Below are 10,824 nucleotides of genomic sequence, written 5' to 3'. Positions count from 1 at the left end.
GGAGTAATAGGGATTCCTAGACCCGTTTAATCAACTCCTCGTATGCAAATTCCCTCCCCCGGCTATTGATCAGTCCTCTTTCCTGCCATATCTTTCCGAAAGTGCCAACACCAAATACATATTTAGAGTCACTGTATGCTGCTCGCTCTTTATTTTCTAACGCCCTAAGGACACTTTCCAATGCATAGAGTTCGCAGATCTGAGCTGACCACCCAGTTGGCAACCTTCCTGCCTCTACCACACCACCTTCCATCCCGTCTACAACTGCATACCCAGTATGTCTTTTCCCTTCAGTCACCCGGGATGATCCATCTATAAACAGTGAGGCTCCTGCATGAAGCGGAACATCTCTCAGGTCCAGGAAGACCTTAGTTTGGTTTTCTATAACATCAAGGCAGTCGTGCCCTGGATTCTGAGGAGATTCTCCTTCCCCTTTCCAAAGAAAGGCCGCTGGATTTAAAGAATTATGCGTTACCAACACTAGATCATCCTTTTCTACTAATATTGCCTCATATTTCAGAACCCGCGAGTCTGTCAACCATCACCCAGCTTTTTAGTTTAGGATCGTTCTCACTTGGTGTGGGGTGCTTACTATTCGGGCTCCCCCAAATGTAAGCTTCCTGTTTTCCCCCACCAATAGTGCAGTGGCAGCCACAGCCTGCGCACACTCAGGCCACCCCCGGGATACTGGATCCAATAGCTTCGAAAGATATGCTACTGGCTGTTTCATTCCTCCCCACCTCTGGGTTAATACTCCCAAAGCCGTGCTCTTAATATATGGTAGCAAAGAGATGGAAAGGTTTATCTAGAGAAGGTAAGGCTGACCCGGGGGCATGGATCAGATCTCTTTTGAATTCTTAAATAGTTCTTTTTCCTCTTCTTCCCAACTCAGACACTTTGGCTCCTCCTCCAATAGTTTGAGATATAATTTATTCATCTTTTGAGCATAAGAATCAATCCACAATCTTCAATATCCCGTTAAACCCCCAAAATTATGATATTCCCGTTTATTCCTGGCAGCACATTCCCCAGTATTCCCTTTAACCCTTCCAGGCTTCCCTTTCACTTCCCTCATGAACAAAATGTCCCAAGTATTTCACTTCTCAGTCCACATATTATAATTTGTTTTTTGAATCCCACGGTCCCTGCTGACCCAGGAAATTCATTTTTTTTTTCGTGGCTTCTACTACACTTTCTCTTCTTTTTCCTGTTACTAAGAGGTCGTCTACATACTGCAACAGGGTAGTTCCCTTGGGGCTGCTAAATTTCTCCAATATTTGTTCTAGCATCTGTCCAAATAAATTTGGGGATTGCATAAACCCCTGGGGGAGCACGGTCCACTGGTATTGGTGTTTCTGTCCTTTTTTTGGGATCTTTCCATTCAAAGGCAAAAAATTCCTACTTTCCTACCAAAAGGCATCCTTTAAATCTATCACACTAAAGCATTTGTGGTCATGAGGAATCGTACTTAATAACGTACAATTCAATATTCTCAACTCCTGCACCAATCGATAACTTCGATCGGATTTTCGCACTGGTAGAATTAGGATATTATCAGGAGACATACTTAGCTCCAACAGTCCATCTCTAGCCCCTCAATTACTGGCTGCAGTCCTCATTTACCTTCTATGGAAATGGGATATTGTCGCTCATAAACAACATCCCCTTTACTTTTTAAACATATTTCTAAGGGACGGATCTGTATTTTTCCACGATTCCCTTCTCTAGCCCATATAATAGGGTCTACCTCTCTCTCCACATCTTCTGTCAACATTGCCATTTGTACAACTAATTCTTTTTTCCTGAATTCAAATCTCCAGTCCTAAGAGGGTAGTTAAATCTCTCCATACTAAGTTACTTCCTATATCAGGGGTATACAACTGTTCCCCTTTAACTGTATCCTTCGGGCCTTCTATCATCACAGGTTCAAACACTGGAAAAGAAAATTCTTCCCCTTGAAGCCAGGAAAGAGTAATGGACCCATTCCTACTTTCTTTGGTTTAAAATTCAGCGACGACCATGCTGCCCCCGTATCTACGAGGAAGACTGCCTCTTGCCACAGGGTCCCACCTTCAAGATTATCAAGAGTTCCTGGTGGCTCCCCAGGGCAGGAAACCCTGATACGGTGATTGTGAACACCGGCAATAGAGGCATTTGCTTTCGGCCACCTGCGGACATTGGTCGGTTAGCTCAGCTGGTTAGAGCGTGGTGCAAATAACGCCAAAAATGTGGGTTCAATCCCCACACTGACCACGTGTGGCGTTTGTACGCTGATCCGAGCTGAGCAAACTGACGAGCGCAGCTGGTGTGATGAAAGCAAATTCCTGGATTTGCTCTCGCTCCCCACTGTCTCAATACCTTTTTCCTCTCCTCTACCCGCTTTGCTACACTTCTCCCCTGTTTTCCATTTTGACTCTGCTTCACCCATCCCTCACATATTTTGTCACATAGCGCTGGCTTCAGCCTGGGTGATTCACGTCTCTTAATCTCCCTTTCATCTCTCCATGCACTTTCATTATCACCTTTGCATCTGGAGCCTTGACTCACCTTCTCTCAGCGTGGTATAAATAGCTCCATAACACTCCCCCTTTGTTTTTATCTTTATCTTTAATCAGTTAGACTCGAAACGTCAGCTCTTTTCTCTCCTTGCAGATGGTGCCAGACCTGCTGAGATTTTCCAGCATTTTCTCGTTTGGTTTCAGATTCCAGCATCCGCAGTAATTTGCTTTTATTAATGGCTCTATGATATCGCTGGTGATATGATAACTCCAGTGTCGATGCATGAGAGGTGAGCAAGCGAACGAATTCCCTCTGGAAGTCGTGTGACAAGTATTAACAGAGATCCAGGAATATAACATGAACGAATCTTTGATTTGAAGAGAAGGCTGAACTCTGGTTCTCCTCCGAGACTGTGCCAGGTCCGCCTAATACTGAACATATTTCATGTTTTGCATTTGTTGGTGAAAACAATTGGGACTGGTTGTGTTGCTGCAGACAACACGGGTACGGCGATCAAGTCGTGCGTCTAACCGTGTCCAATGTTTTATTGAATCGATGGCGCTTCCGGCTTCGTGGAGCACGTTGTTTGGAAACACAACAACCACGCAAGCGCTGCACGTGGTTAGTGTGGGGATCGAACCCACGACCTTGGCGTTATTAGCACCACGCCCTAACCAGCTGAGCTAACCGACCAACGCTTGGGGCCCCGCGAAAGCAAATGCCTATATTGCCGGGGCTCACAACCACGGCTGCTGTGCAATTTCTGCTTCTAATCGATCGCACGATAGTCTGAAGTATTTCCTTTCGTTGCAAAGCTTTTCAACAAAAAAAGCATTTACTTTTCCGAACGCGCATACTCGAGTTAACCATTTGCTCCGATATCTAAAATTAAGCACAATGTCCGGACGCATGTAATTTCAATCGCAACGCCACCAGCTCAGCTGCAGCTTGTCACGTTGACAAATTTCGTCTGGAGAACCGTACCTTCAACGGTCGCTCACTGTTCTTCTGGACACTCACAGACCTTTGGAGTCTGGGTTATGTGCTGCTGATTAACTGCTACGAACCTTATGCCAAACGCATTTGAATTGTAATCTATCAGTGGGGTTCTTTCTGCTCCCGAACGACGCAGTTGCTTTGGTGTCAGTAACAGCTCAGAAGTCGATTGCACGTTTTGCTCAGTGACTCATGTTGCTTATGCAATCTTCGTTTGACAGCATATTTAGCAAGTCATCAGGCCCTCCTGCAGCGTTTGTCAGCGACAGGTCAGCTGCTAAAATGATTGATTCAGACAGCATGCTGCATCCTACATTTGAAAATGGAAAAGGTGCAAACGTTTACAGGCTGAACACTCACTCACTATTTCGCCTGGCGTGTCAGAGGCTGGGAGCTGATCTTACGGAGGTTTTTCAATCATGTGGGGAATGAATCGGGTAAATAGACAAGTTCCTTTCGCTCAGGTCGGGCAGTTCAGAACTAGAGGCTATAAATCTGGTGTGGGAGGGTGAGAATTCGAAAGACAGTGAGGGGCAACGGCTGCATGCAGAGGGTGGTGCGTTTCTGGAGTAAATTACCAGACGAGCTGGTGATGGATGGTATAATTCCAATACTTTTAAGGAATCTGGACGTGTACTTGAATAGGAAAGGTTGAGAGAGAAATGGGTCAAGTGCATGCAATCGCGGCTGGATCAGTTGAGGATATCTGTTCGGAATGGGCGAGTGCGACCGAAGACTGTGTTTTCAGTGCTGTCCATATCTAATGGCTCTATGATAGTGCAGGTGAAATGATAAAAAAGATAAATTTAAAAAAGAAGTAAAATTGTCTGAAGTTGTTGAATTCAAACAACTTCAGGTAATTTTATTTCAATTATTTTATCTAACTTTTTTAGTTGTGTTTTTTTTTCACTGTTCTGTACCTCTTATTTCTTGATTGTCTCTCTATCTCTCGCTCCCCACTGTCTCAATACATTTTTCCTCTCCTCTTCCCGCTTTGCTAAACTTCTCCCCTGTTTTCCATTTTGTCTCTGCTTCACCCGTCCCTCACATATTTTGTCACATAGCGCTGGCTTCAGCCTGGGTGATTCACGTCTCTTAATTTCCCTTTAATCTCTCCATGCACTGTCATTATCACCTTTGCATCTGGAGCCTTGACTCACCTTCTCTCAGCGTGGTATAAATAGCTCCATAACACTCCCCCCTTTGTTTTTATCTTTATCTTTAATCAGTTAGACTCGAAACGTCAGCTCTTTTCTCTCCTTGCAGATGATGCCAGACCTGCTGAGATTTTCCAGCATTTTCTCGTTTGGTTTCAGATTCCAGCATCCGCAGTAATTTGCTTTTATTAATGGCTCTATGATATTGCTGGTGATATGATAACTCCAGTGTCGATGCATGAGAGGTGAGCAAGCGAACGAATTCCCTCTGGAAGTCGTGTGACAAGTATTAACAGAGATCCAGGAATATAACATGAACGAATCTTTGATTTGAAGAGAAGGCTGAACTCTGGTTCTCCTCCGAGACTGTGCCAGGTCTGCCGAATACTGCACATATTTCATGTTTTGCATTTGTTGGTGAAAACAATTGAGACTGGTTGTGTTGCTGCAGACAACACGGGTACGGCGATCAAGTCGTGCGTCTAACCGTGTCCAATGTTTTAATGAATAGATGGCGTTTCCGGCTTCGGGGAGCACGTTGTTGGGAAACACAACAACCACACAAGCACCGCCCTTCGTCAGTGTGGGGATCGAACCCACGACCTTGGCGTTATTAGCAACACGCTCCAACCAGCTGAGCTAACCGACCAACGCGTGGAGTCCCGTGAAAGCAAATGCCTATATTGCCGGTGCTCACAACCAAGGCTGCTGTGCATTTTCTGCTTCTCATCGATTGCACGATAGTCTGAAGTATTTCCTTTCGTTGCAAAGCTTTTCAACAAAAAAATGCCTAAGCACAATGTTCGGACGCATGCAATTTCAGTTGCAACGCCACCAGCTCATGTGCAGCTTGTCACGTTGACAAATTTCGTCTGGAGAAACGTACCTTCAACGATCGCTCACTGTTCTTCTGGATGTATAATGTGGCTACAGGGATGTTGCAGGAGGCAGGGTTTCGGGTTTTTGGATAATTGGAGCTATTTCTGGAATGGGACCTAGACAAGCTGAATGGTCATCATCTAAACCAGAGGGGTACCAACATCTGGGGCGGGGGGGGGGGGTGTGTTGGGGGGGATTCGCTAAAGCTATTACGGTGGATTTAAACTCATGCAGCAGGGGGTTGGGAACCAAAATTGTCGGATAGGTACAGAAGAGGATGAGAGTCGGGAGTTCCAAAATCAAGTATCTGACACTGGCAAGCGAAAACTTGGATTGAAGTGTATGTACTTCAACGTGAGGAGCATCCGAAATAAAGTGGGTGAACTGTTAGCATGGGTTGGTACCAGGGACTTCGATGTTGTGGCCATTACAAAGAAATGTATAGAGCAGGGACAGGAATGGCTGTTGCAGGTTCCGCAATTCAGATCATTCAGTAAGAACAGAGAAGATGGGAAATGATGGGGGAGGTGTGGCATTGTTGATCAGGGACAATATTGCAGTTGTAGAAAGGATGTTTGTGGACTCGTTAATTGAGGTAGTATGGGCTGAGGGTAGACACAGGAAAGGAGAAGTCACCATGCTGGGAGTTTTCTATAGGCCTCCGAATAGTCCCAGAGCTGTAGAGGAAAGGATAGCAAAGACGATTCTCGGTAGGAGTAAGAGAGGCAGTGTAGTTGTCATGGGGGACTACATCTATCCAAATATTGACTGGGATCACGATAGTACCAGTACGATAGATGTGTCAGTTTTTGTCCAGTGTGTGCAGGAGGGCTTCCTGACACAGTATGTAGACAGGCCTACAAGGAGCAAAGCCACTTTAGATTTATTACTGGGTAACGATCCTGGTCAGGTGTTTGATTTGGAAGTAGATGAGCACAATGGAGATAGCGATCACAATTCTGTCAGGTTTACTTTTGTGATGGAAAGGATAGGTGTACTCCACCAAGAATGAGTTACAGCTGGGGGAAGGGAAATTACGATGCAATTACGAAAGATTTCGGAAGCGTAGAATGGGGAAGGAAACTGCAGGGGATGAGCACATTAAAAATGTGTAGCTTATTCAAGGAAAAGCTCCTGTGTGTCCTAGATAAGTATGTACCTGTCAGGCAGGGAGGAAGATATAGAACGCGTGAGCCGTGGTTTACTAAGGAAGTGGAATCCCTGGTCAAGACTAAAAAGAAGGCTTATATTAGGACAAAATGTGAAAACTCAGGGCTCTTGAGGGTTCCAAGGAAATCAGGAAAGACCTAAAAAGAGAGCTCAGATGAGCCAGGAGGAGATATGAGAAGTTGTTGGTGGATAGGATCAGGGTTAACCCTAAGGCTTTCCACAGGTATGTCAGGAATAAAAGAATGACGAGAGTTAAATTAGGGCCAATCAAGGATAACAGTGGAAAGTTGTGTGTGGAGTCAGAGGAGATAGGGGAAACACTAAATAAATATTTTTCGACATTGTTCACTCCAGAAGATTAAAATGTTGGCGAGGAAGATACAGAGATACTTGTATCTAGACTGGAAGAGATTGAGGTTCACAGGAAGAGGTATTAGAAATACTGCAGAGTGTGAAAATAGACAAGTTCCCTGAGCCGGCTGGGATCTATCCTAGGATCATCTGGGAAGGAATGGAAGAGATTGCCGAGCCTTTGGCATTGATCTTCAAATCATCATTATCTACAGGAATAGTGCTTGAGGACTGGAGGATAGCAAATGTGGTTCCCTTGTTCAAAAAGGGTAGTAGAGACAACCCTGGTAATTACAGACCAGTGAGCCTCACTTCAGTTGTTGGTAAAGTGTTGGCAGAGGTGATAAGAGATAGGATTTATAACCATCTAGAGAAGAATAATCTGATCAGGGACAGCGAAGGGTCGGTCGTGCCTAACGAATCTTATTGACTTTTTTGACAAAGTAACCAAACAGGTAGATGAGAGTGAAACAGTTGATGTGGTGGAAATGGATTTCAGCAAGGCGTTCGATAAGGTTCCCCCAGTAGACTATTATACAAAATGTGGAGGCATGGGATTGTGGGACACATAGCAGTTATTGGTTAGCTGAAAGAAAACAGAGGGTTGTAGTTGATGGGGCATGTTCATCTTGGTGTCCAGTTACTAGCGGCGTAGCGCAAGAGTCGGTGTTGGGTCCACTGCTCTTCATCATTTTTATAAATGACCTGGATGAGGGTTTAGAAGGGAGGGTTAGTAAGTTTGCGGATGACAATAAGGTCGGTGGAGTTGTGGATAGTGATGAAGGATGTAGTAGGTTGCAGAGAGACATAGATAGGATGCAGATCTGGGCTGAGAGTTGGCAAATGGAGTTTAATGTGGACAAGTGTGAGGTGATACACTTTGGACGGAGTAATCGGAATTCAAAGTACTGAACTCATGGTAAGATTCTTGGTAGTGCAGCTGAGCAGAAAGATCTCGGTGTCCATGTACACAGATCCCTGAAAGTTGCCACCCAGATTGACAGGGTTGTTAAGAAGGCATATAGTGTTTTGGCCTTTAGAGGGATTAAGTTCTGGAACTAGGAGGTTATGCTACAGCTGTACAAAGCTCTGGTATGGCCACACATGGAGTTTTTTGTACAGTTCTGGTCACCGCACTATAAGAAAGATGTGGAAGCTTTGGAAAGTGTGCAGAGGACATTTAATAGGATGTTGCCTGGAATAGAAGGAATGTCTTACGAGGAAAATCTGAGGGCCTTGACACTGTTCTCATTAGACAGAAGAAGGTTGAGAGGTGACTCAATAGAGACATACCAGATAATCAGAAGGTTACATTGGGTGGACAGGGAAAGCCTTGTTCCAAGTATGGGAACGGCAAACACAACGGGACACAACTTTAAAGTGAGGAGAGATAGGTAAAAGACAGATGTCAGAGGTAGTTTCTTTATTCAGAGTAGTAAGGGTATGGAATGCATTGCCTGCAAAGATTGTAGTTTCACCAATTTTATGTGCATTTAAGTCGTCATTGGACAGGCATATGGACGTACATGGAATAGTGCAGGTGGGATGGGCTTCAGATTAGTATGACAGGGCCGATGGGCCTGTACTGCGCTATAATGTTCTATGTTCTATGGGTAGGGAGATAGATGGTGTCAACTTGCAAAATGTCCATATTACAGAGGATGAGGTGCTGGATGTCTTGAAACGCAGAAGGGTGAATAAATTCGCAGGACCTTATCAATCTTAGAATCATAGAGATGTACAGCATGGAAAAAGATCATTTCGTCCAACCCGTCTATGCCGACCAGATATCCCAACCGAATCTAGTCCCACCTGCCAGCACCTGGCCCATATTCATCCAAACCCTTCCTATCCATATATGCATCCAAATGCCTCTTAAATGTTGCACTTGTACCAACCTCCACTACTTCCTCTGGCAGTTCATTCCATACACGTACCACGCTCTGTGTGAAAACGTTGCCCCTTAGGTCTCTTTTATATCTTTCCCCTCTCACCCTAAACCTACGCTCTCTCGTTCTTGATTCCCCCACCCCAGGGAAAAGACTTTGTCTAACCTGTCCATGCCCCTCACAATTTCGTAAACCTATATAAGGCCACCCCTCAGCCTCCGACTCTCCAGAGAAAACAGACCCAGCCTTTCCAGTCTCTCCCTATAGCTCAAAACCTCCAAACCTGGCAACATCCTTGTAAATCTTTTCTGAACTCTTTCAAGTATCGCAACATCTTTCTGATAGGAAGGAGACCAGAATTAAATACAATATTCCAAATGTTCCCTAACCAATGTCCAGTACAGCCGCAACATGACCTCCCATCTCCTGCACTCAGTACTCTGACCAATAAAGGAAAGCATACCAAACGCATTCTTCACTATCCTATCTACCTGTGGCTCCACTTTCAAGGAGCTATGAACCTGCATTCCAAGGTTCTTGGTTCAGCAACACTCCCTAGGGCCTTACCAGGACCTGATCAGGTGTACCTTAAGCCTCTGTCAGAAGCTAGAGAAGTGATTGCTGTGCCCCGTGCTGAAATTGATAGTCACAGATGAGGTGCCAGAAAACTGGAGGTTGGCTAACGTGGTGCCACTGTTTAAGCAAGATGGTAAGGAAAAGCCAAAGAACTACAGACCGGTTCGCCTGATGTCAGTGGAGGGCACGTTGAAGGAGGGAATCATGAGGGACAGAATTTGCTTGTATTTGAAAAGGGAGTTTCTAATTTGGGATAGTCAGCATTGCTTTGTGGGTGGGAAATCATGTCCCAAGAAATTGATTGCGGTGTTTGAAGAAGTAACAAAAAGGATTGATGAGGTCAGAGCTATCGATGTGAGCGATATAAGTTCAATAAGGTGTTTGAAAAGTTTCCACATGGGAGATTGGTGAGCAAGGTTAAATTTAATGGAATACAGGGAAAACCATCCATTTGGATACAGAACTGGCACAAATGTAGAAAACAGAGGGTGGTGGTGGATGGTTGTTTTTCAGACTGGAGGCCCGTGACTAGTGGAGTGCCACAAGGATCGGTGCTGGATCCACTATTTTTGTCATTTATATAAATGATCTGGATGTGAATATAGGAGGTGAAAAGTGTAAGTTTGCAGATGACATCAAATTTGGAGGTGTTGTAGATAGTGAAGAATGTTACCTCAGATTACAACGGGATCTGGATCAAATGGGCCAATGGGCTGAGGTGTGGCAGATGGAGATTAATTTAGATAAATGTGAGGTGCGGCACTTTGGGAAAGCAAATCTCAGCAGGATTTATGTACTTAATGGTATGTTCCTGGTGAGTGTTGCTCAACAAAGAAACTTTGGAATGCAGGTTCATAGCTCCTTGTAAGTGGATTCGCAGGTCGATAGGATAATGAAGAAGGTGTTTGGTATGGTTGCGTTTACTGATCAGAGCATTATGTAGAGGAGTTGGGAGGTCATGTTCTGGCTGCACTGGACATTGGATGAGCCACTTGTGGAATATTGCATGCAGTTCCTGTCTCCTCCTGATCGGAAGGATGTTGTGTAAATTGAAAGGTTTCAGAAAAGATTTACAGGGATGTTGCCAGGACTGGAGGATTTGAGCTACAGGGAGAGGTTAAAATGTTTGGAGATATTTGAGCCTGAGGGGAGACCATATGGAGGTTTATAAGAGAGTTATGGATAGGTTTAACAGCCACGGTCTTTTCCCTGAGATAGTGGAGTCCAGAACCGGGCAACCTGTTCATGGTGAGAAGGGAAAAATATGAAAAAAACCTAAGGGACAACTTTTACAGGCAGAGGGTGAT

At 44.7% G+C, this 10,824-nt stretch overlaps 1 non-coding gene across 1 annotated transcript; it reads right to left on the bottom strand.

The window, feature by feature from the left end:
- Positions 1–3,118: 3,118 nt before the first annotated feature.
- Positions 3,119–3,192, bottom strand: trnai-aau (transfer RNA isoleucine (anticodon AAU)). The gene has a single exon. It is a non-coding gene; the product is annotated as a tRNA-Ile (tRNA).
- Positions 3,193–10,824: the final 7,632 nt, after the last annotated feature.

This window comes from Chiloscyllium punctatum, chromosome 33 (assembly GCF_047496795.1).
Source record: "Chiloscyllium punctatum isolate Juve2018m chromosome 33, sChiPun1.3, whole genome shotgun sequence".
Taxonomy (NCBI): domain Eukaryota; kingdom Metazoa; phylum Chordata; class Chondrichthyes; order Orectolobiformes; family Hemiscylliidae; genus Chiloscyllium; species Chiloscyllium punctatum.
The sequence above is the reverse complement of the archived record's forward strand: the minus strand, read 5'-3'. Positions and strand labels throughout refer to the sequence as shown.